We start from the raw sequence: 26947 nt of genomic DNA, 5'->3' as shown, positions 1-26947 counted from the left end.
TTTCGAGCTTTTAACACATTTTCTTCATATTGGTCATTTGAACTGTAAAAGCACGTCTGAAACGAGTTTTCAACATAGTACTGGGATATGCACTTGTTCAAAGTAGGAAAACACACTTTGTGTCACTGAGTGCATGAAACCAGCTTTCCTTCAGCAGGAGCGCCTTCAGCTTGTTTCTATCGCCTTTTCAGGGCAGAAAGCAACCGTTTGACAAGGAACATTGATTTTGAGTGAAATGAGTGCAATCGAGCATATGTGACATGAAACAACTTTCTAAGCATGGATTTTCATGTTTTCGAGCTTTTAACACATTTTCTTCATATTGGTCATTTTAACTGTAAAAGCACGTCTGAAACGAGTTTTCAACATAGTACTGGGATATGCACTTGTTCAAAGTGGGAATACACACTTTGTGTCACTGAGTGCATGAAACCAGCTTTCCATCAGCAGGAGCGCCTTCAGCCTGTTTCTATCGCCTTTTCAGGGCAGAAAGCAACCGTTTGACAAGGAACATTGATTTTGAGTGAAATGAGTGCAATCGAGCATATGTGACATGAAACAACTTTCTAAGCATGGATTTTCATGTTTTCGAGCTTTTAACACATTTTCTTCATATTGGTCATTTTAACTGTAAAAGCACGTCTGCAACGAGTTTTCAACATAGTACTGGGATATGCACTTGTTCAAAGTAGGAAAACACACTTTGTGTCACTGAGTGCATGAAACCAGCTTTCCTTCAGCAGGAGCGCCTTCAGCCTGTTTCTATCGCCTTTTCAGGGCAGAAAGCAACCTTTTGACAAGGAACATTGATTTTGAGTGAAATGAGTGCAATCGAGCATATGTGACATGAAACAACTTTCTAAGCATGGATTTTCATGTTTTCGAGCTTTTAACACATTTTCTTCATATTGGTCATTTTAACTGTAAAAGAACGTCTGAAACGAGTTTTCAACATAGTACTGGGATATGCACTTGATCAGAGTAGGAAAACACACTTTGTGTCACTGAGTGCATGAAACCAGCTTTCCTTCAGCAGGAGCGCCTTCAGCCTGTTTCTATCGCCTTTTCAGGGCAGAAAGCAACCTTTTGACAAGGAACATTGATTTTGAGTGAAATGAGTGCAATCGAGCATATGTGACATGAAACAACTTTCTAAGCATGGATTTTCATGTTTTCGAGCTTTTAACACATTTTCTTCATATTGGTCATTTGAACTGTAAAAGCACGTCTGAAACGAGTTTTCAACATAGTACTGGGATATGCACTTGTTCAAAGTAGGAAAACACACTTTGTGTCACTGAGTACATGAAACCAGCTTTCCTTCAGCAGGAGCGCCTTCAGCTTGTTTCTATCGCCTTTTCAGGGCAGAAAGCAACCGTTTGACAAGGAACATTGATTTTGAGTGAAATGAGTGCAATCGAGCATATGTGACATGAAACAACTTTCTAAGCATGGATTTTCATGTTTTCGAGCTTTTAACACATTTTCTTCATATTGGTCATTTTAACTGTAAAAGCACGTCTGAAACGAGTTTTCAACATAGTACTGGGATATGCACTTGTTCAAAGTGGGAATACACACTTTGTGTCACTGAGTGCATGAAACCAGCTTTCCATCAGCAGGAGCGCCTTCAGCCTGTTTCTATCGCCTTTTCAGGGCAGAAAGCAACCTTTTGACAAGGAACATTGATTTTGAGTGAAATGAGTGCAATCGAGCATATGTGACATGAAACAACTTTCTAAGCATGGATTTTCATGTTTTCGAGCTTTTAACACATTTTCTTCATATTGGTCATTTTAACTGTAAAAGCACGTCTGAAACGAGTTTTCAACATAGTACTGGGATATGCACTTAATCAGAGTAGGAAAACACACTTTGTGTCACTGAGTGCATGAAACCAGCTTTCCTTCAGCAGGAGCGCCTTCAGCCTGTTTCTATCGCCTTTTCAGGGCAGAAAGCAACCGTTTGACAAGGAACATTGATTTTGAGTGAAATGAGTGCAATCGAGCATATGTGACATGAAACAACTTTCTAAGCATGGATTTTCATGTTTTCGAGCTTTTAACACATTTTCTTCATATTGGTCATTTTAACTGTAAAAGCACGTCTGAAACGAGTTTTCAACATAGTACTGGGATATGCACTTGATCAGAGTAGGAAAACACACTTTGTGTCACTGAGTGCATGAAACCAGCTTTCCATCAGCAGGAGCGCCTTCAGCCTGTTTCTATCGCCTTTTCAGGGCAGAAAGCAACCGTTTGACAAGGAACATTGATTTTGAGTGAAATGAGTGCAATCGAGCATATGTGACATGAAACAACTTTCTAAGCATGGATTTTCATGTTTTCGAGCTTTTAACACATTTTCTTCATATTGGTCATTTTAACTGTAAAAGCACGTCGGAAACGAGTTTTCAACATAGTACTGGGATATGCACTTGATCAGAGTAGGAAAACACACTTTGTGTCATTGAGTGCATGAAACCAGCTTTCCTTCAGCAGGAGCGCCTTCAGCCTGTTTCTATCGCCTTTTCAGGGCAGAAAGCAACCGTTTGACAAGGAACATTGATTTTGAGTGAAATGAGTGCATTCGAGCATATGTGACATGAAACAACTTTCTAAGCATAGATTTTCATGTTTTCGAGCTTTTAACACATTTTCTTCATATTGGTCATTTTAACTGTAAAAGCACGTCTGAAACGAGTTTTCAACATAGTACTGGGATATGCACTTGATCAGAGTAGGAAAACACACTTTGTGTCACTGAGTGCATGAAACCAGCTTTCCTTCAGCAGGAGCGCCTTCAGCCTGTTTCTATCGCCTTTTCAGGGCAGAAAGCAACCTTTTGACAAGGAACATTGATTTTGAGTGAAATGAGTGCAATCGAGCATATGTGACATGAAACAACTTTCTAAGCATGGATTTTCATGTTTTCGAGCTTTTAACACATTTTCTTCATATTGGTCATTTGAACTGTAAAAGCACGTCTGAAACGAGTTTTCAACATAGTACTGGGATATGCACTTGTTCAAAGTAGGAAAACACACTTTGTGTCACTGAGTGCATGAAACCAGCTTTCCTTCAGCAGGAGCGCCTTCAGCTTGTTTCTATCGCCTTTTCAGGGCAGAAAGCAACCGTTTGACAAGGAACATTGATTTTGAGTGAAATGAGTGCAATCGAGCATATGTGACATGAAACAACTTTCTAAGCATGGATTTTCATGTTTTCGAGCTTTTAACACATTTTCTTCATATTGGTCATTTTAACTGTAAAAGCACGTCTGAAACGAGTTTTCAACATAGTACTGGGATATGCACTTGTTCAAAGTGGGAATACACACTTTGTGTCACTGAGTGCATGAAACCAGCTTTCCATCAGCAGGAGCGCCTTCAGCCTGTTTCTATCGCCTTTTCAGGGCAGAAAGCAACCGTTTGACAAGGAACATTGATTTTGAGTGAAATGAGTGCAATCGAGCATATGTGACATGAAACAACTTTCTAAGCATGGATTTTCATGTTTTCGAGCTTTTAACACATTTTCTTCATATTGGTCATTTTAACTGTAAAAGAACGTCTGAAACGAGTTTTCAACATAGTACTGGGATATGCACTTGATCAGAGTAGGAAAACACACTTTGTGTCACTGAGTGCATGAAACCAGCTTTCCTTCAGCAGGAGCGCCTACAGCCTGTTTCTATCGCCTTTTCAGAGCAGAAAGCAACCGTTTGACAAGGAACATTGATTTTGAGTGAAATGAGTGCAATCGAGCATATGTGACATGAAACAACTTTCTAAGCATGGATTTTCATGTTTTCGAGCTTTTAGCACATTTTCTTCATATTGGTCATTTTAACTGTAAAAGAACGTCTGAAACGAGTTTTCAACATAGTACTGGGATATGCACTTGATCAGAGTAGGAAAACACACTTTGTGTCACTGAGTGCATGAAACCAGCTTTCCTTCAGCAGGAGCGCCTTCAGCCTGTTTCTATCGCCTTTTCAGAGCAGAAAGCAACCGTTTGACAAGGAACATTGATTTTGAGTGAAATGAGTGCAATCGAGCATATGTGACATGAAACAATTTTCTAAGCATGGATTTTCATGTTTTCGAGCTTTTAACACATTTTCTTTCTATTGGTCATTTGAACTGTAAAAGCACGTCTGAAACGAGTTTTCAACATAGTACTGGGATATGCACTTGTTCAAAGTAGGAAAACACACTTTGTGTCACTGAGTGCATGAAACCAGCTTTCCTTCAGCAGGAGCGCCTTCAGCTTGTTTCTATCGCCTTTTCAGGGCAGAAAGCAACCGTTTGACAAGGAACATTGATTTTGAGTGAAATGAGTGCAATCGAGCATATGTGACATGAAACAACTTTCTAAGCATGGATTTTCATGTTTTCGAGCTTTTAACACATTTTCTTCATATTGGTCATTTTAACTGTAAAAGCAAGTCTGAAACGAGTTTTCAACATAGTACTGGGATATGCACTTGTTCAAAGTGGGAATACACACTTTGTGTCACTGAGTGCATGAAACCAGCTTTCCATCAGCAGGAGCGCCTTCAGCCTGTTTCTATCGCCTTTTCAGGGCAGAAAGCAACCGTTTGACAAGGAACATTGATTTTGAGTGAAATGAGTGCAATCGAGCATATGTGACATGAAACAACTTTCTAAGCATGGATTTTCATGTTTTCGAGCTTTTAACACATTTTCTTCATATTGGTCATTTTAACTGTAAAAGCACGTCTGCAACGAGTTTTCAACATAGTACTGGGATATGCACTTGTTCAAAGTAGGAAAACACACTTTGTGTCACTGAGTGCATGAAACCAGCTTTCCTTCAGCAGGAGCGCCTTCAGCCTGTTTCTATCGCCTTTTCAGGGCAGAAAGCAACCTTTTGACAAGGAACATTGATTTTGAGTGAAATGAGTGCAATCGAGCATATGTGACATGAAACAACTTTCTAAGCATGGATTTTCATGTTTTCGAGCTTTTAACACATTTTCTTCATATTGGTCATTTTAACTGTAAAAGCACGTCTGAAACGAGTTTTCAACATAGTACTGGGATATGCACTTGATCAGAGTAGGAAAACACACTTTGTGTCACTGAGTGCATGAAACCAGCTTTCCATCAGCAGGAGCGCCTTCAGCCTGTTTCTATCGCCTTTTCAGGGCAGAAAGCAACCGTTTGACAAGGAACATTGATTTTGAGTGAAATGAGTGCAATCGAGCATATGTGACATGAAACAACTTTCTAAGCATGGATTTTCATGTTTTCGAGCTTTTAACACATTTTCTTCATATTGGTCATTTTAACTGTAAAAGCACGTCTGAAACGAGTTTTCAACATAGTACTGGGATATGCACTTGATCAGAGTAGGAAAACACACTTTGTGTCACTGAGTGCATGAAACCAGCTTTCCTTCAGCAGGAGCGCCTTCAGCCTGTTTCTATCGCCTTTTCAGGGCAGAAAGCAACCGTTTGACAAGGAACATTGATTTTGAGTGAAATGAGTGCATTCGAGCATATGTGACATGAAACAACTTTCTAAGCATAGATTTTCATGTTTTCGAGCTTTTAACACATTTTCTTCATATTGGTCATTTTAACTGTAAAAGCACGTCTGAAACGAGTTTTCAACATAGTACTGGGATATGCACTTGATCAGAGTAGGAAAACACACTTTGTGTCACTGAGTGCATGAAACCAGCTTTCCTTCAGCAGGAGCGCCTTCAGCCTGTTTCTATCGCCTTTTCAGGGCAGAAAGCAACCTTTTGACAAGGAACATTGATTTTGAGTGAAATGAGTGCAATCGAGCATATGTGACATGAAACAACTTTCTAAGCATGGATTTTCATGTTTTCGAGCTTTTAACACATTTTCTTCATATTGGTCATTTGAACTGTAAAAGCACGTCTGAAACGAGTTTTCAACATAGTACTGGGATATGCACTTGTTCAAAGTAGGAAAACACACTTTGTGTCACTGAGTGCATGAAACCAGCTTTCCTTCAGCAGGAGCGCCTTCAGCTTGTTTCTATCGCCTTTTCAGGGCAGAAAGCAACCGTTTGACAAGGAACATTGATTTTGAGTGAAATGAGTGCAATCGAGCATATGTGACATGAAACAACTTTCTAAGCATGGATTTTCATGTTTTCGAGCTTTTAACACATTTTCTTCATATTGGTCATTTTAACTGTAAAAGCACGTCTGAAACGAGTTTTCAACATAGTACTGGGATATGCACTTGTTCAAAGTGGGAATACACACTTTGTGTCACTGAGTGCATGAAACCAGCTTTCCATCAGCAGGAGCGCCTTCAGCCTGTTTCTATCGCCTTTTCAGGGCAGAAAGCAACCGTTTGACAAGGAACATTGATTTTGAGTGAAATGAGTGCAATCGAGCATATGTGACATGAAACAACTTTCTAAGCATGGATTTTCATGTTTTCGAGCTTTTAACACATTTTCTTCATATTGGTCATTTTAACTGTAAAAGCACGTCTGCAACGAGTTTTCAACATAGTACTGGGATATGCACTTGTTCAAAGTAGGAAAACACACTTTGTGTCACTGAGTGCATGAAACCAGCTTTCCTTCAGCAGGAGCGCCTTCAGCCTGTTTCTATCGCCTTTTCAGGGCAGAAAGCAACCTTTTGACAAGGAACATTGATTTTGAGTGAAATGAGTGCAATCGAGCATATGTGACATGAAACAACTTTCTAAGCATGGATTTTCATGTTTTCGAGCTTTTAACACATTTTCTTCATATTGGTCATTTTAACTGTAAAAGAACGTCTGAAACGAGTTTTCAACATAGTACTGGGATATGCACTTGATCAGAGTAGGAAAACACACTTTGTGTCACTGAGTGCATGAAACCAGCTTTCCTTCAGCAGGAGCGCCTTCAGCCTGTTTCTATCGCCTTTTCAGGGCAGAAAGCAACCTTTTGACAAGGAACATTGATTTTGAGTGAAATGAGTGCAATCGAGCATATGTGACATGAAACAACTTTCTAAGCATGGATTTTCATGTTTTCGAGCTTTTAACACATTTTCTTCATATTGGTCATTTTAACTGTAAAAGCACGTCTGAAACGAGTTTTCAACATAGTACTGGGATATGCACTTAATCAGAGTAGGAAAACACACTTTGTGTCACTGAGTGCATGAAACCAGCTTTCCTTCAGCAGGAGCGCCTTCAGCCTGTTTCTATCGCCTTTTCAGGGCAGAAAGCAACCGTTTGACAAGGAACATTGATTTTGAGTGAAATGAGTGCAATCGAGCATATGTGACATGAAACAACTTTCTAAGCATGGATTTTCATGTTTTCGAGCTTTTAACACATTTTCTTCATATTGGTCATTTTAACTGTAAAAGCACGTCTGAAACGAGTTTTCAACATAGTACTGGGATATGCACTTGATCAGAGTAGGAAAACACACTTTGTGTCACTGAGTGCATGAAACCAGCTTTCCATCAGCAGGAGCGCCTTCAGCCTGTTTCTATCGCCTTTTCAGGGCAGAAAGCAACCGTTTGACAAGGAACATTGATTTTGAGTGAAATGAGTGCAATCGAGCATATGTGACATGAAACAACTTTCTAAGCATGGATTTTCATGTTTTCGAGCTTTTAACACATTTTCTTCATATTGGTCATTTTAACTGTAAAAGCACGTCGGAAACGAGTTTTCAACATAGTACTGGGATATGCACTTGATCAGAGTAGGAAAACACACTTTGTGTCACTGAGTGCATGAAACCAGCTTTCCTTCAGCAGGAGCGCCTTCAGCCTGTTTCTATCGCCTTTTCAGGGCAGAAAGCAACCGTTTGACAAGGAACATTGATTTTGAGTGAAATGAGTGCATTCGAGCATATGTGACATGAAACAACTTTCTAAGCATAGATTTTCATGTTTTCGAGCTTTTAACACATTTTCTTCATATTGGTCATTTTAACTGTAAAAGCACGTCTGAAACGAGTTTTCAACATAGTACTGGGATATGCACTTGATCAGAGTAGGAAAACACACTTTGTGTCACTGAGTGCATGAAACCAGCTTTCCTTCAGCAGGAGCGCCTTCAGCCTGTTTCTATCGCCTTTTCAGGGCAGAAAGCAACCTTTTGACAAGGAACATTGATTTTGAGTGAAATGAGTGCAATCGAGCATATGTGACATGAAACAACTTTCTAAGCATGGATTTTCATGTTTTCGAGCTTTTAACACATTTTCTTCATATTGGTCATTTGAACTGTAAAAGCACGTCTGAAACGAGTTTTCAACATAGTACTGGGATATGCACTTGTTCAAAGTAGGAAAACACACTTTGTGTCACTGAGTGCATGAAACCAGCTTTCCTTCAGCAGGAGCGCCTTCAGCTTGTTTCTATCGCCTTTTCAGGGCAGAAAGCAACCGTTTGACAAGGAACATTGATTTTGAGTGAAATGAGTGCAATCGAGCATATGTGACATGAAACAACTTTCTAAGCATGGATTTTCATGTTTTCGAGCTTTTAACACATTTTCTTCATATTGGTCATTTTAACTGTAAAAGCACGTCTGAAACGAGTTTTCAACATAGTACTGGGATATGCACTTGTTCAAAGTGGGAATACACACTTTGTGTCACTGAGTGCATGAAACCAGCTTTCCATCAGCAGGAGCGCCTTCAGCCTGTTTCTATCGCCTTTTCAGGGCAGAAAGCAACCGTTTGACAAGGAACATTGATTTTGAGTGAAATGAGTGCAATCGAGCATATGTGACATGAAACAACTTTCTAAGCATGGATTTTCATGTTTTCGAGCTTTTAACACATTTTCTTCATATTGGTCATTTTAACTGTAAAAGAACGTCTGAAACGAGTTTTCAACATAGTACTGGGATATGCACTTGATCAGAGTAGGAAAACACACTTTGTGTCACTGAGTGCATGAAACCAGCTTTCCTTCAGCAGGAGCGCCTACAGCCTGTTTCTATCGCCTTTTCAGAGCAGAAAGCAACCGTTTGACAAGGAACATTGATTTTGAGTGAAATGAGTGCAATCGAGCATATGTGACATGAAACAACTTTCTAAGCATGGATTTTCATGTTTTCGAGCTTTTAGCACATTTTCTTCATATTGGTCATTTTAACTGTAAAAGCACGTCTGAAACGAGTTTTCAACATAGTACTGGGATATGCACTTGTTCAAAGTAGGAAAACACACTTTGTGTCACTGAGTGCATGAAACCAGCTTTCCTTCAGCAGGAGCGCCTTCAGCTTGTTTCTATCGCCTTTTCAGGGCAGAAAGCAACCGTTTGACAAGGAACATTGATTTTGAGTGAAATGAGTGCAATCGAGCATATGTGACATGAAACAACTTTCTAAGCATGGATTTTCATGTTTTCGAGCTTTTAACACATTTTCTTCATATTGGTCATTTTAACTGTAAAAGAACGTCTGAAACGAGTTTTCAACATAGTACTGGGATATGCACTTGATCAGAGTAGGAAAACACACTTTGTGTCACTGAGTGCATGAAACCAGCTTTCCTTCAGCAGGAGCGCCTACAGCCTGTTTCTATCGCCTTTTCAGAGCAGAAAGCAACCGTTTGACAAGGAACATTGATTTTGAGTGAAATGAGTGCAATCGAGCATATGTGACATGAAACAACTTTCTAAGCATGGATTTTCATGTTTTCGAGCTTTTAGCACATTTTCTTCATATTGGTCATTTTAACTGTAAAAGAACGTCTGAAACGAGTTTTCAACATAGTACTGGGATATGCACTTGATCAGAGTAGGAAAACACACTTTGTGTCACTGAGTGCATGAAACCAGCTTTCCTTCAGCAGGAGCGCCTTCAGCCTGTTTCTATCGCCTTTTCAGAGCAGAAAGCAACCGTTTGACAAGGAACATTGATTTTGAGTGAAATGAGTGCAATCGAGCATATGTGACATGAAACAATTTTCTAAGCATGGATTTTCATGTTTTCGAGCTTTTAACACATTTTCTTTCTATTGGTCATTTGAACTGTAAAAGCACGTCTGAAACGAGTTTTCAACATAGTACTGGGATATGCACTTGTTCAAAGTAGGAAAACACACTTTGTGTCACTGAGTGCATGAAACCAGCTTTCCTTCAGCAGGAGCGCCTTCAGCTTGTTTCTATCGCCTTTTCAGGGCAGAAAGCAACCGTTTGACAAGGAACATTGATTTTGAGTGAAATGAGTGCAATCGAGCATATGTGACATGAAACAACTTTCTAAGCATGGATTTTCATGTTTTCGAGCTTTTAACACATTTTCTTCATATTGGTGATTTTAACTGTAAAAGCACGTCTGAAACGAGTTTTCAACATAGTACTGGGATATGCACTTGTTCAAAGTGGGAATACACACTTTGTGTCACTGAGTGCATGAAACCAGCTTTCCATCAGCAGGAGCGCCTTCAGCCTGTTTCTATCGCCTTTTCAGGGCAGAAAGCAACCGTTTGACAAGGAACATTGATTTTGAGTGAAATGAGTGCAATCGAGCATATGTGACATGAAACAACTTTCTAAGCATGGATTTTCATGTTTTCGAGCTTTTAACACATTTTCTTCATATTGGTCATTTTAACTGTAAAAGCACGTCTGCAACGAGTTTTCAACATAGTACTGGGATATGCACTTGTTCAAAGTAGGAAAACACACTTTGTGTCACTGAGTGCATGAAACCAGCTTTCCTTCAGCAGGAGCGCCTTCAGCCTGTTTCTATCGCCTTTTCAGGGCAGAAAGCAACCTTTTGACAAGGAACATTGATTTTGAGTGAAATGAGTGCAATCGAGCATATGTGACATGAAACAACTTTCTAAGCATGGATTTTCATGTTTTCGAGCTTTTAACACATTTTCTTCATATTGGTCATTTTAACTGTAAAAGCACGTCTGAAACGAGTTTTCAACATAGTACTGGGATATGCACTTGATCAGAGTAGGAAAACACACTTTGTGTCACTGAGTGCATGAAACCAGCTTTCCATCAGCAGGAGCGCCTTCAGCCTGTTTCTATCGCCTTTTCAGGGCAGAAAGCAACCGTTTGACAAGGAACATTGATTTTGAGTGAAATGAGTGCAATCGAGCATATGTGACATGAAACAACTTTCTAAGCATGGATTTTCATGTTTTCGAGCTTTTAACACATTTTCTTCATATTGGTCATTTTAACTGTAAAAGCACGTCTGAAACGAGTTTTCAACATAGTACTGGGATATGCACTTGATCAGAGTAGGAAAACACACTTTGTGTCACTGAGTGCATGAAACCAGCTTTCCTTCAGCAGGAGCGCCTTCAGCCTGTTTCTATCGCCTTTTCAGGGCAGAAAGCAACCGTTTGACAAGGAACATTGATTTTGAGTGAAATGAGTGCATTCGAGCATATGTGACATGAAACAACTTTCTAAGCATAGATTTTCATGTTTTCGAGCTTTTAACACATTTTCTTCATATTGGTCATTTTAACTGTAAAAGCACGTCTGAAACGAGTTTTCAACATAGTACTGGGATATGCACTTGATCAGAGTAGGAAAACACACTTTGTGTCACTGAGTGCATGAAACCAGCTTTCCTTCAGCAGGAGCGCCTTCAGCCTGTTTCTATCGCCTTTTCAGGGCAGAAAGCAACCTTTTGACAAGGAACATTGATTTTGAGTGAAATGAGTGCAATCGAGCATATGTGACATGAAACAACTTTCTAAGCATGGATTTTCATGTTTTCGAGCTTTTAACACATTTTCTTCATATTGGTCATTTGAACTGTAAAAGCACGTCTGAAACGAGTTTTCAACATAGTACTGGGATATGCACTTGTTCAAAGTAGGAAAACACACTTTGTGTCACTGAGTGCATGAAACCAGCTTTCCTTCAGCAGGAGCGCCTTCAGCTTGTTTCTATCGCCTTTTCAGGGCAGAAAGCAACCGTTTGACAAGGAACATTGATTTTGAGTGAAATGAGTGCAATCGAGCATATGTGACATGAAACAACTTTCTAAGCATGGATTTTCATGTTTTCGAGCTTTTAACACATTTTCTTCATATTGGTCATTTTAACTGTAAAAGCACGTCTGAAACGAGTTTTCAACATAGTACTGGGATATGCACTTGTTCAAAGTGGGAATACACACTTTGTGTCACTGAGTGCATGAAACCAGCTTTCCATCAGCAGGAGCGCCTTCAGCCTGTTTCTATCGCCTTTTCAGGGCAGAAAGCAACCGTTTGACAAGGAACATTGATTTTGAGTGAAATGAGTGCAATCGAGCATATGTGACATGAAACAACTTTCTAAGCATGGATTTTCATGTTTTCGAGCTTTTAACACATTTTCTTCATATTGGTCATTTTAACTGTAAAAGAACGTCTGAAACGAGTTTTCAACATAGTACTGGGATATGCACTTGATCAGAGTAGGAAAACACACTTTGTGTCACTGAGTGCATGAAACCAGCTTTCCTTCAGCAGGAGCGCCTACAGCCTGTTTCTATCGCCTTTTCAGAGCAGAAAGCAACCGTTTGACAAGGAACATTGATTTTGAGTGAAATGAGTGCAATCGAGCATATGTGACATGAAACAACTTTCTAAGCATGGATTTTCATGTTTTCGAGCTTTTAGCACATTTTCTTCATATTGGTCATTTTAACTGTAAAAGAACGTCTGAAACGAGTTTTCAACATAGTACTGGGATATGCACTTGATCAGAGTAGGAAAACACACTTTGTGTCACTGAGTGCATGAAACCAGCTTTCCTTCAGCAGGAGCGCCTTCAGCCTGTTTCTATCGCCTTTTCAGAGCAGAAAGCAACCGTTTGACAAGGAACATTGATTTTGAGTGAAATGAGTGCAATCGAGCATATGTGACATGAAACAATTTTCTAAGCATGGATTTTCATGTTTTCGAGCTTTTAACACATTTTCTTTCTATTGGTCATTTGAACTGTAAAAGCACGTCTGAAACGAGTTTTCAACATAGTACTGGGATATGCACTTGTTCAAAGTAGGAAAACACACTTTGTGTCACTGAGTGCATGAAACCAGCTTTCCTTCAGCAGGAGCGCCTTCAGCTTGTTTCTATCGCCTTTTCAGGGCAGAAAGCAACCGTTTGACAAGGAACATTGATTTTGAGTGAAATGAGTGCAATCGAGCATATGTGACATGAAACAACTTTCTAAGCATGGATTTTCATGTTTTCGAGCTTTTAACACATTTTCTTCATATTGGTCATTTTAACTGTAAAAGCACGTCTGAAACGAGTTTTCAACATAGTACTGGGATATGCACTTGTTCAAAGTGGGAATACACACTTTGTGTCACTGAGTGCATGAAACCAGCTTTCCATCAGCAGGAGCGCCTTCAGCCTGTTTCTATCGCCTTTTCAGGGCAGAAAGCAACCGTTTGACAAGGAACATTGATTTTGAGTGAAATGAGTGCAATCGAGCATATGTGACATGAAACAACTTTCTAAGCATGGATTTTCATGTTTTCGAGCTTTTAACACATTTTCTTCATATTGGTCATTTTAACTGTAAAAGCACGTCTGCAACGAGTTTTCAACATAGTACTGGGATATGCACTTGTTCAAAGTAGGAAAACACACTTTGTGTCACTGAGTGCATGAAACCAGCTTTCCTTCAGCAGGAGCGCCTTCAGCCTGTTTCTATCGCCTTTTCAGGGCAGAAAGCAACCTTTTGACAAGCAACATTGATTTTGAGTGAAATGAGTGCAATCGAGCATATGTGACATGAAACAACTTTCTAAGCATGGATTTTCATGTTTTCGAGCTTTTAACACATTTTCTTCATATTGGTCATTTTAACTGTAAAAGCACGTCTGAAACGAGTTTTCAACATAGTACTGGGATATGCACTTGATCAGAGTAGGAAAACACACTTTGTGTCACTGAGTGCATGAAACCAGCTTTCCATCAGCAGGAGCGCCTTCAGCCTGTTTCTATCGCCTTTTCAGGGCAGAAAGCAACCGTTTGACAAGGAACATTGATTTTGAGTGAAATGAGTGCAATCGAGCATATGTGACATGAAACAACTTTCTAAGCATGGATTTTCATGTTTTCGAGCTTTTAACACATTTTCTTCATATTGGTCATTTTAACTGTAAAAGCACGTCTGAAACGAGTTTTCAACATAGTACTGGGATATGCACTTGATCAGAGTAGGAAAACACACTTTGTGTCACTGAGTGCATGAAACCAGCTTTCCTTCAGCAGGAGCGCCTTCAGCCTGTTTCTATCGCCTTTTCAGGGCAGAAAGCAACCGTTTGACAAGGAACATTGATTTTGAGTGAAATGAGTGCATTCGAGCATATGTGACATGAAACAACTTTCTAAGCATAGATTTTCATGTTTTCGAGCTTTTAACACATTTTCTTCATATTGGTCATTTTAACTGTAAAAGCACGTCTGAAACGAGTTTTCAACATAGTACTGGGATATGCACTTGATCAGAGTAGGAAAACACACTTTGTGTCACTGAGTGCATGAAACCAGCTTTCCTTCAGCAGGAGCGCCTTCAGCCTGTTTCTATCGCCTTTTCAGGGCAGAAAGCAACCTTTTGACAAGGAACATTGATTTTGAGTGAAATGAGTGCAATCGAGCATATGTGACATGAAACAACTTTCTAAGCATGGATTTTCATGTTTTCGAGCTTTTAACACATTTTCTTCATATTGGTCATTTGAACTGTAAAAGCACGTCTGAAACGAGTTTTCAACATAGTACTGGGATATGCACTTGTTCAAAGTAGGAAAACACACTTTGTGTCACTGAGTGCATGAAACCAGCTTTCCTTCAGCAGGAGCGCCTTCAGCTTGTTTCTATCGCCTTTTCAGGGCAGAAAGCAACCGTTTGACAAGGAACATTGATTTTGAGTGAAATGAGTGCAATCGAGCATATGTGACATGAAACAACTTTCTAAGCATGGATTTTCATGTTTTCGAGCTTTTAACACATTTTCTTCATATTGGTCATTTTAACTGTAAAAGCACGTCTGAAACGAGTTTTCAACATAGTACTGGGATATGCACTTGTTCAAAGTGGGAATACACACTTTGTGTCACTGAGTGCATGAAACCAGCTTTCCATCAGCAGGAGCGCCTTCAGCCTGTTTCTATCGCCTTTTCAGGGCAGAAAGCAACCGTTTGACAAGGAACATTGATTTTGAGTGAAATGAGTGCAATCGAGCATATGTGACATGAAACAACTTTCTAAGCATGGATTTTCATGTTTTCGAGCTTTTAACACATTTTCTTCATATTGGTCATTTTAACTGTAAAAGAACGTCTGAAACGAGTTTTCAACATAGTACTGGGATATGCACTTGATCAGAGTAGGAAAACACACTTTGTGTCACTGAGTGCATGAAACCAGCTTTCCTTCAGCAGGAGCGCCTTCAGCCTGTTTCTATCGCCTTTTCAGAGCAGAAAGCAACCGTTTGACAAGGAACATTGATTTTGAGTGAAATGAGTGCAATCTAGCATATGTGACATGAAACAACTTTCTAAGCATGGATTTTCATGTTTTCGAGCTTTTAACACATTTTCTTCATATTGGTCATTTTAACTGTAAAAGAACGTCTGAAACGAGTTTTCAACATAGTACTGGGATATGCACTTGATCAGAGTAGGAAAACACACTTTGTGTCACTGAGTGCATGAAACCAGCTTTCCTTCAGCAGGAGCGCCTTCAGCCTGTTTCTATCGCCTTTTCAGAGCAGAAAGCAACCGTTTGACAAGGAACATTGATTTTGAGTGAAATGAGTGCAATCGAGCATATGTGACATGAAACAACTTTCTAAGCATGGATTTTCATGTTTTCGAGCTTTTAACACATTTTCTTTCTATTGGTCATTTGAACTGTAAAAGCACGTCTGAAACGAGTTTTCAACATAGTACTGGGATATGCACTTGTTCAAAGTAGGAAAACACACTTTGTGTCACTGAGTGCATGAAACCAGCTTTCCTTCAGCAGGAGCGCCTTCAGCTTGTTTCTATCGCCTTTTCAGGGCAGAAAGCAACCGTTTGACAAGGAACATTGATTTTGAGTGAAATGAGTGCAATCGAGCATATGTGACATGAAACAACTTTCTAAGCATGGATTTTCATGTTTTCGAGCTTTTAACACATTTTCTTCATATTGGTCATTTTAACTGTAAAAGCACGTCTGAAACGAGTTTTCAACATAGTACTGGGATATGCACTTGTTCAAAGTGGGAATACACACTTTGTGTCACTGAGTGCATGAAACCAGCTTTCCATCAGCAGGAGCGCCTTCAGCCTGTTTCTATCGCCTTTTCAGGGCAGAAAGCAACCGTTTGACAAGGAACATTGATTTTGAGTGAAATGAGTGCAATCGAGCATATGTGACATGAAACAACTTTCTAAGCATGGATTTTCATGTTTTCGAGCTTTTAACACATTTTCTTCATATTGGTCATTTTAACTGTAAAAGCACGTCTGCAACGAGTTTTCAACATAGTACTGGGATATGCACTTGTTCAAAGTAGGAAAACACACTTTGTGTCACTGAGTGCATGAAACCAGCTTTCCTTCAGCAGGAGCGCCTTCAGCCTGTTTCTATCGCCTTTTCAGGGCAGAAAGCAACCTTTTGACAAGGAACATTGATTTTGAGTGAAATGAGTGCAATCGAGCATATGTGACATGAAACAACTTTCTAAGCATGGATTTTCATGTTTTCGAGCTTTTAACACATTTTCTTCATATTGGTCATTTTAACTGTAAAAGAACGTCTGAAACGAGTTTTCAACATAGTACTGGGATATGCACTTGATCAGAGTAGGAAAACACACTTTGTGTCACTGAGTGCATGAAACCAGCTTTCCTTCAGCAGGAGCGCCTTCAGCCTGTTTCTATCGCCTTTTCAGGGCAGAAAGCAACCGTTTGACAAGGAACATTGATTTTGAGTGAAATGAGTGCATTCGAGCATATGTGACATGAAACAACTTTCTAAGCATAGATTTTCATGTTTTCGAGCTTTTAACACATTTTCTTCATATTGGTCATTTTAACTGTAAAAGCACGTCTGAAACGAGTTTTCAACATAGTACTGGGATATGCAATTAATCAGAGTAGGAAAACACACTTTGTGTCACTGAGTGCATGAAACCAGCTTTCCTTCAGCAGGAGCGCCTTCAGCCTGTTTCTATCGCCTTTTCAGGGCAGAAAGCAACCTTTTGACAAGGAACATTGATTTTGAGTGAAATGAGTGCAATCGAGCATATGTGACATGAAACAACTTTCTAAGCATGGATTTTCATGTTTTCGAGCTTTTAACACATTTTCTTCATATTGGTCATTTGAACTGTAAAAGCACGTCTGAAACGAGTTTTCAACATAGTACTGGGATATGCACTTGTTCAAAGTAGGAAAACACACTTTGTGTCACTGAGTGCATGAAACCAACTTTCCTTCAGCAGGAGCGCCTTCAGCTTGTTTCTATCGCCTTTTCAGGGCAGAAAGCAACCGTTTGACAAGGAACATTGATTTTGAGTGAAATGAGTGCAATCGAGCATATGTGACATGAAACAACTTTCTAAGCATAGATTTTCATGTTTTCGAGCTTTTAACACATTTTCTTCATATTGGTCATTTTAACTGTAAAAGCACGTCTGAAACGAGTTTTCAACATAGTACTGGGATATGCAATTAATCAGAGTAGGAAAACACACTTTGTGTCACTGAGTGCATGAAACCAGCTTTCCTTCAGCAGGAGCGCCTTCAGCCTGTTTCTATCGCCTTTTCAGGGCAGAAAGCAACCTTTTGACAAGGAACATTGATTTTGAGTGAAATGAGTGCAATCGAGCATATGTGACATGAAACAACTTTCTAAGCATGGATTTTCATGTTTTCGAGCTTTTAACACATTTTCTTCATATTGGTCATTTGAACTGTAAAAGCACGTCTGAAACGAGTTTTCAACATAGTACTGGGATATGCACTTGTTCAAAGTAGGAAAACACACTTTGTGTCACTGAGTACATGAAACCAGCTTTCCTTCAGCAGGAGCGCCTTCAGCTTGTTTCTATCGCCTTTTCAGGGCAGAAAGCAACCGTTTGACAAGGAACATTGATTTTGAGTGAAATGAGTGCAATCGAGCATATGTGACATGAAACAACTTTCTAAGCATGGATTTTCATGTTTTCGAGCTTTTAACACATTTTCTTCATATTGGTCATTTTAACTGTAAAAGCACGTCTGAAACGAGTTTTCAACATAGTACTGGGATATGCACTTGTTCAAAGTGGGAATACACACTTTGTGTCACTGAGTGCATGAAACCAGCTTTCCATCAGCAGGAGCGCCTTCAGCCTGTTTCTATCGCCTTTTCAGGGCAGAAAGCAACCTTTTGACAAGGAACATTGATTTTGAGTGAAATGAGTGCAATCGAGCATATGTGACATGAAACAACTTTCTAAGCATGGATTTTCATGTTTTCGAGCTTTTAACACATTTTCTTCATATTGGTCATTTTAACTGTAAAAGCACGTCTGAAACGAGTTTTCAACATAGTACTGGGATATGCACTTAATCAGAGTAGGAAAACACACTTTGTGTCACTGAGTGCATGAAACCAGCTTTCCTTCAGCAGGAGCGCCTTCAGCCTGTTTCTATCGCCTTTTCAGGGCAGAAAGCAACCGTTTGACAAGGAACATTGATTTTGAGTGAAATGAGTGCAATCGAGCATATGTGACATGAAACAACTTTCTAAGCATGGATTTTCATGTTTTCGAGCTTTTAACACATTTTCTTCATATTGGTCATTTTAACTGTAAAAGCACGTCTGAAACGAGTTTTCAACATAGTACTGGGATATGCACTTGATCAGAGTAGGAAAACACACTTTGTGTCACTGAGTGCATGAAACCAGCTTTCCATCAGCAGGAGCGCCTTCAGCCTGTTTCTATCGCCTTTTCAGGGCAGAAAGCAACCGTTTGACAAGGAACATTGATTTTGAGTGAAATGAGTGCAATCGAGCATATGTGACATGAAACAACTTTCTAAGCATGGATTTTCATGTTTTCGAGCTTTTAACACATTTTCTTCATATTGGTCATTTTAACTGTAAAAGCACGTCGGAAACGAGTTTTCAACATAGTACTGGGATATGCACTTGATCAGAGTAGGAAAACACACTTTGTGTCACTGAGTGCATGAAACCAGCTTTCCTTCAGCAGGAGCGCCTTCAGCCTGTTTCTATCGCCTTTTCAGGGCAGAAAGCAACCGTTTGACAAGGAACATTGATTTTGAGTGAAATGAGTGCATTCGAGCATATGTGACATGAAACAACTTTCTAAGCATAGATTTTCATGTTTTCGAGCTTTTAACACATTTTCTTCATATTGGTCATTTTAACTGTAAAAGCACGTCTGAAACGAGTTTTCAACATAGTACTGGGATATGCACTTGATCAGAGTAGGAAAACACACTTTGTGTCACTGAGTGCATGAAACCAGCTTTCCTTCAGCAGGAGCGCCTTCAGCCTGTTTCTATCGCCTTTTCAGGGCAGAAAGCAACCTTTTGACAAGGAACATTGATTTTGAGTGAAATGAGTGCAATCGAGCATATGTGACATGAAACAACTTTCTAAGCATGGATTTTCATGTTTTCGAGCTTTTAACACATTTTCTTCATATTGGTCATTTGAACTGTAAAAGCACGTCTGAAACGAGTTTTCAACATAGTACTGGGATATGCACTTGTTCAAAGTAGGAAAACACACTTTGTGTCACTGAGTGCATGAAACCAGCTTTCCTTCAGCAGGAGCGCCTTCAGCTTGTTTCTATCGCCTTTTCAGGGCAGAAAGCAACCGTTTGACAAGGAACATTGATTTTGAGTGAAATGAGTGCAATCGAGCATATGTGACATGAAACAACTTTCTAAGCATGGATTTTCATGTTTTCGAGCTTTTAACACATTTTCTTCATATTGGTCATTTTAACTGTAAAAGCACGTCTGAAACGAGTTTTCAACATAGTACTGGGATATGCACTTGTTCAAAGTGGGAATACACACTTTGTGTCACTGAGTGCATGAAACCAGCTTTCCATCAGCAGGAGCGCCTTCAGCCTGTTTCTATCGCCTTTTCAGGGCAGAAAGCAACCGTTTGACAAGGAACATTGATTTTGAGTGAAATGAGTGCAATCGAGCATATGTGACATGAAACAACTTTCTAAGCATGGATTTTCATGTTTTCGAGCTTTTAACACATTTTCTTCATATTGGTCATTTTAACTGTAAAAGAACGTCTGAAACGAGTTTTCAACATAGTACTGGGATATGCACTTGATCAGAGTAGGAAAACACACTTTGTGTCACTGAGTGCATGAAACCAGCTTTCCTTCAGCAGGAGCGCCTACAGCCTGTTTCTATCGCCTTTTCAGAGCAGAAAGCAACCGTTTGACAAGGAACATTGATTTTGAGTGAAATGAGTGCAATCGAGCATATGTGACATGAAACAACTTTCTAAGCATGGATTTTCATGTTTTCGAGCTTTTAGCACATTTTCTTCATATTGGTCATTTTAACTGTAAAAGAACGTCTGAAACGAGTTTTCAACATAGTACTGGGATATGCACTTGATCAGAGTAGGAAAACACACTTTGTGTCACTGAGTGCATGAAACCAGCTTTCCTTCAGCAGGAGCGCCTTCAGCCTGTTTCTATCGCCTTTTCAGAGCAGAAAGCAACCGTTTGACAAGGAACATTGATTTTGAGTGAAATGAGTGCAATCGAGCATATGTGACATGAAACAATTTTCTAAGCATGGATTTTCATGTTTTCGAGCTTTTAACACATTTTCTTTCTATTGGTCATTTGAACTGTAAAAGCACGTCTGAAACGAGTTTTCAACATAGTACTGGGATATGCACTTGTTCAAAGTAGGAAAACACACTTTGTGTCACTGAGTGCATGAAACCAGCTTTCCTTCAGCAGGAGCGCCTTCAGCTTGTTTCTATCGCCTTTTCAGGGCAGAAAGCAACCGTTTGACAAGGAACATTGATTTTGAGTGAAATGAGTGCAATCGAGCATATGTGACATGAAACAACTTTCTAAGCATGGATTTTCATGTTTTCGAGCTTTTAACACATTTTCTTCATATTGGTCATTTTAACTGTAAAAGCACGTCTGAAACGAGTTTTCAACATAGTACTGGGATATGCACTTGTTCAAAGTGGGAATACACACTTTGTGTCACTGAGTGCATGAAACCAGCTTTCCATCAGCAGGAGCGCCTTCAGCCTGTTTCTATCGCCTTTTCAGGGCAGAAAGCAACCGTTTGACAAGGAACATTGATTTTGAGTGAAATGAGTGCAATCGAGCATATGTGACATGAAACAACTTTCTAAGCATGGATTTTCATGTTTTCGAGCTTTTAACACATTTTCTTCATATTGGTCATTTTAACTGTAAAAGCACGTCTGCAACGAGTTTTCAACATAGTACTGGGATATGCACTTGTTCAAAGTAGGAAAACACACTTTGTGTCACTGAGTGCATGAAACCAGCTTTCCTTCAGCAGGAGCGCCTTCAGCCTGTTTCTATCGCCTTTTCAGGGCAGAAAGCAACCTTTTGACAAGGAACATTGATTTTGAGTGAAATGAGTGCAATCGAGCATATGTGACATGAAACAAGTTTCTAAGCATGGATTTTCATGTTTTCGAGCTTTTAACACATTTTCTTCATATTGGTCATTTTAACTGTAAAAGCACGTCTGAAACGAGTTTTCAACATAGTACTGGGATATGCACTTGATCAGAGTAGGAAAACACACTTTGTGTCACTGAGTGCATGAAACCAGCTTTCCTTCAGCAGGAGCGCCTTCAGCCTGTTTCTATCGCCTTTTCAGGGCAGAAAGCAACCGTTTGACAAGGAACATTGATTTTGAGTGAAATGAGTGCATTCGAGCATATGTGACATGAAACAACTTTCTAAGCATAGATTTTCATGTTTTTGAGCTTTTAACACATTTTCTTCATATTGGTCATTTTAACTGTAAAAGCACGTCTGAAACGAGTTTTCAACATAGTACTGGGATATGCACTTGATCAGAGTAGGAAAACACACTTTGTGTCACTGAGTGCATGAAACCAGCTTTCCTTCAGCAGGAGCGCCTTCAGCCTGTTTCTATCGCCTTTTCAGGGCAGAAAGCAACCTTTTGACAAGGAACATTGATTTTGAGTGAAATGAGTGCAATCGAGCATATGTGACATGAAACAACTTTCTAAGCATGGATTTTCATGTTTTCGAGCTTTTAACACATTTTCTTCATATTGGTCATTTGAACTGTAAAAGCACGTCTGAAACGAGTTTTCAACATAGTACTGGGATATGCACTTGTTCAAAGTAGGAAAACACACTTTGTGTCACTGAGTGCATGAAACCAGCTTTCCTTCAGCAGGAGCGCCTTCAGCTTGTTTCTATCGCCTTTTCAGGGCAGAAAGCAACCGTTTGACAAGGAACATTGATTTTGAGTGAAATGAGTGCAATCGAGCATATGTGACATGAAACAACTTTCTAAGCATGGATTTTCATGTTTTCGAGCTTTTAACACATTTTCTTCATATTGGTCATTTTAACTGTAAAAGCACGTCTGAAACGAGTTTTCAACATAGTACTGGGATATGCACTTGTTCAAAGTGGGAATACACACTTTGTGTCACTGAGTGCATGAAACCAGCTTTCCATCAGCAGGAGCGCCTTCAGCCTGTTTCTATCGCCTTTTCAGGGCAGAAAGCAACCGTTTGACAAGGAACATTGATTTTGAGTGAAATGAGTGCAATCGAGCATATGTGACATGAAACAACTTTCTAAGCATGGATTTTCATGTTTTCGAGCTTTTAACACATTTTCTTCATATTGGTCATTTTAACTGTAAAAGAACGTCTGAAACGAGTTTTCAACATAGTACTGGGATATGCACTTGATCAGAGTAGGAAAACACACTTTGTGTCACTGAGTGCATGAAACCAGCTTTCCTTCAGCAGGAGCGCCTTCAGCCTGTTTCTATCGCCTTTTCAGAGCAGAAAGCAACCGTTTGACAAGGAACATTGATTTTGAGTGAAATGAGTGCAATCGAGCATATGTGACATGAAACAACTTTCTAAGCATGGATTTTCATGTTTTCGAGCTTTTAACACATTTTCTTCATATTGGTCATTTTAACTGTAAAAGAACGTCTGAAACGAGTTTTCAACATAGTACTGGGATATGCACTTGATCAGAGTAGGAAAACACACTTTGTGTCACTGAGTGCATGAAACCAGCTTTCCTTCAGCAGGAGCGCCTTCAGCCTGTTTCTATCGCCTTTTCAGAGCAGAAAGCAACCGTTTGACAAGGAACATTGATTTTGAGTGAAATGAGTGCAATCGAGCATATGTGACATGAAACAACTTTCTAAGCATGGATTTTCATGTTTTCAAGCTTTTAACACATTTTCTTTCTATTGGTCATTTGAACTGTAAAAGCACGTCTGAAACGAGTTTTCAACATAGTACTGGGATATGCACTTGTTCAAAGTAGGAAAACACACTTTGTGTCACTGAGTGCATGAAACCAGCTTTCCTTCAGCAGGAGCGCCTTCAGCTTGTTTCTATCGCCTTTTCAGGGCAGAAAGCAACCGTTTGACAAGGAACATTGATTTTGAGTGAAATGAGTGCAATCGAGCATATGTGACATGAAACAACTTTCTAAGCATGGATTTTCATGTTTTCGAGCTTTTAACACATTTTCTTCATATTGGTCATTTTAACTGTAAAAGCACGTCTGAAACGAGTTTTCAACATAGTACTGGGATATGCACTTGTTCAAAGTGGGAATACACACTTTGTGTCACTGAGTGCATGAAACCAGCTTTCCATCAGCAGGAGCGCCTTCAGCCTGTTTCTATCGCCTTTTCAGGGCAGAAAGCAACCGTTTGACAAGGAACATTGATTTTGAGTGAAATGAGTGCAATCGAGCATATGTGACATGAAACAACTTTCTAAGCATGGATTTTCATGTTTTCGAGCTTTTAACACATTTTCTTCATATTGGTCATTTTAACTGTAAAAGCACGTCTGCAACGAGTTTTCAACATAGTACTGGGATATGCACTTGTTCAAAGTAGGAAAACACACTTTGTGTCACTGAGTGCATGAAACCAGCTTTCCTTCAGCAGGAGCGCCTTCAGCCTGTTTCTATCGCCTTTTCAGGGCAGAAAGCAACCTTTTGACAAGGAACATTGATTTTGAGTGAAATGAGTGCAATCGAGCATATGTGACATGAAACAACTTTCTAAGCATGGATTTTCATGTTTTCGAGCTTTTAACACATTTTCTTCATATTGGTCATTTTAACTGTAAAAGAACGTCTGAAACGAGTTTTCAACATAGTACTGGGATATGCACTTGATCAGAGTAGGAAAACACACTTTGTGTCACTGAGTGCATGAAACCAGCTATCCTTCAGCAGGAGCGCCTTCAGCCTGTTTCTATCGCCTTTTCAGGGCAGAAAGCAACCGTTTGACAAGGAACATTGATTTTGAGTGAAATGAGTGCATTCGAGCATATGTGACATGAAACAACTTTCTAAGCATAGATTTTCATGTTTTCGAGCTTTTTACACATTTTCTTCATATTGGTCATTTTAACTGTAAAAGCACGTCTGAAACGAGTTTTCAACATAGTACTGGGATATGCAATTAATCAGAGTAGGAAAACACACTTTGTGTCACTGAGTGCATGAAACCAGCTTTCCTTCAGCAGGAGCGCCTTCAGCCTGTTTCTATCGCCTTTTCAGGGCAGAAAGCAACCTTTTGACAAGGAACATTGATTTTGAGTGAAATGAGTGCAATCGAGCATATGTGACATGAAACAACTTTCTAAGCATGGATTTTCATGTTTTCGAGCTTTTAACACATTTTCTTCATATTGGTCATTTGAACTGTAAAAGCACGTCTGAAACGAGTTTTCAACATAGTACTGGGATATGCACTTGTTCAAAGTAGGAAAACACACTTTGTGTCACTGAGTGCATGAAACCAACTTTCCTTCAGCAGGAGCGCCTTCAGCTTGTTTCTATCGCCTTTTCAGGGCAGAAAGCAACCGTTTGACAAGGAACATTGATTTTGAGTGAAATGAGTGCAATCGAGCATATGTGACATGAAACAACTTTCTAAGCATAGATTTTCATGTTTTCGAGCTTTTAACACATTTTCTTCATATTGGTCATTTTAACTGTAAAAGCACGTCTGAAACGAGTTTTCAACATAGTACTGGGATATGCAATTAATCAGAGTAGGAAAACACACTTTGTGTCACTGAGTGCATGAAACCAGCTTTCCTTCAGCAGGAGCGCCTTCAGCCTGTTTCTATCGCCTTTTCAGGGCAGAAAGCAACCTTTTGACAAGGAACATTGATTTTGAGTGAAATGAGTGCAATCGAGCATATGTGACATGAAACAACTTTCTAAGCATGGATTTTCATGTTTTCGAGCTTTTAACACATTTTCTTCATATTGGTCATTTGAACTGTAAAAGCACGTCTGAAACGAGTTTTCAACATAGTACTGGGATATGCACTTGTTCAAAGTAGGAAAACACACTTTGTGTCACTGAGTACATGAAACCAGCTTTCCTTCAGCAGGAGCGCCTTCAGCTTGTTTCTATCGCCTTTTCAGGGCAGAAAGCAACCGTTTGACAAGGAACATTGATTTTGAGTGAAATGAGTGCAATCGAGCATATGTGACATGAAACAACTTTCTAAGCATGGATTTTCATGTTTTCGAGCTTTTAACACATTTTCTTCATATTGGTCATTTTAACTGTAAAAGCACGTCTGAAACGAGTTTTCAACATAGTACTGGGATATGCACTTGTTCAAAGTGGGAATACACACTTTGTGTCACTGAGTGCATGAAACCAGCTTTCCATCAGCAGGAGCGCCTTCAGCCTGTTTCTATCGCCTTTTCAGGGCAGAAAGCAACCTTTTGACAAGGAACATTGATTTTGAGTGAAATGAGTGCAATCGAGCATATGTGACATGAAACAACTTTCTAAGCATGGATTTTCATGTTTTCGAGCTTTTAACACATTTTCTTCATATTGGTCATTTTAACTGTAAAAGCACGTCTGAAACGAGTTTTCAACATAGTACTGGGATATGCACTTAATCAGAGTAGGAAAACACACTTTGTGTCACTGAGTGCATGAAACCAGCTTTCCTTCAGCAGGAGCGCCTTCAGCCTGTTTCTATCGCCTTTTCAGGGCAGAAAGCAACCGTTTGACAAGGAACATTGATTTTGAGTGAAATGAGTGCAATCGAGCATATGTGACATGAAACAACTTTCTAAGCATGGATTTTCATGTTTTCGAGCTTTTAACACATTTTCTTCATATTGGTCATTTTAACTGTAAAAGCACGTCTGAAACGAGTTTTCAACATAGTACTGGGATATGCACTTGATCAGAGTAGGAAAACACACTTTGTGTCACTGAGTGCATGAAACCAGCTTTCCATCAGCAGGAGCGCCTTCAGCCTGTTTCTATCGCCTTTTCAGGGCAGAAAGCAACCGTTTGACAAGGAACATTGATTTTGAGTGAAATGAGTGCAATCGAGCATATGTGACATGAAACAACTTTCTAAGCATGGATTTTCATGTTTTCGAGCTTTTAACACATTTTCTTCATATTGGTCATTTTAACTGTAAAAGCACGTCTGAAACGAGTTTTCAACATAGTACTGGGATATGCACTTGATCAGAGTAGGAAAACACACTTTGTGTCACTGAGTGCATGAAACCAGCTTTCCTTCAGCAGGAGCGCCTTCAGCCTGTTTCTATCGCCTTTTCAGGGCAGAAAGCAACCGTTTGACAAGGAACATTGATTTTGAGTGAAATGAGTGCATTCGAGCATATGTGACATGAAACAACTTTCTAAGCATAGA

Source organism: Neoarius graeffei, chromosome 2 (genome assembly GCF_027579695.1).
Source record: "Neoarius graeffei isolate fNeoGra1 chromosome 2, fNeoGra1.pri, whole genome shotgun sequence".
NCBI lineage: Eukaryota > Metazoa > Chordata > Actinopteri > Siluriformes > Ariidae > Neoarius > Neoarius graeffei.
This window is presented reverse-complemented; position numbering follows the sequence as displayed.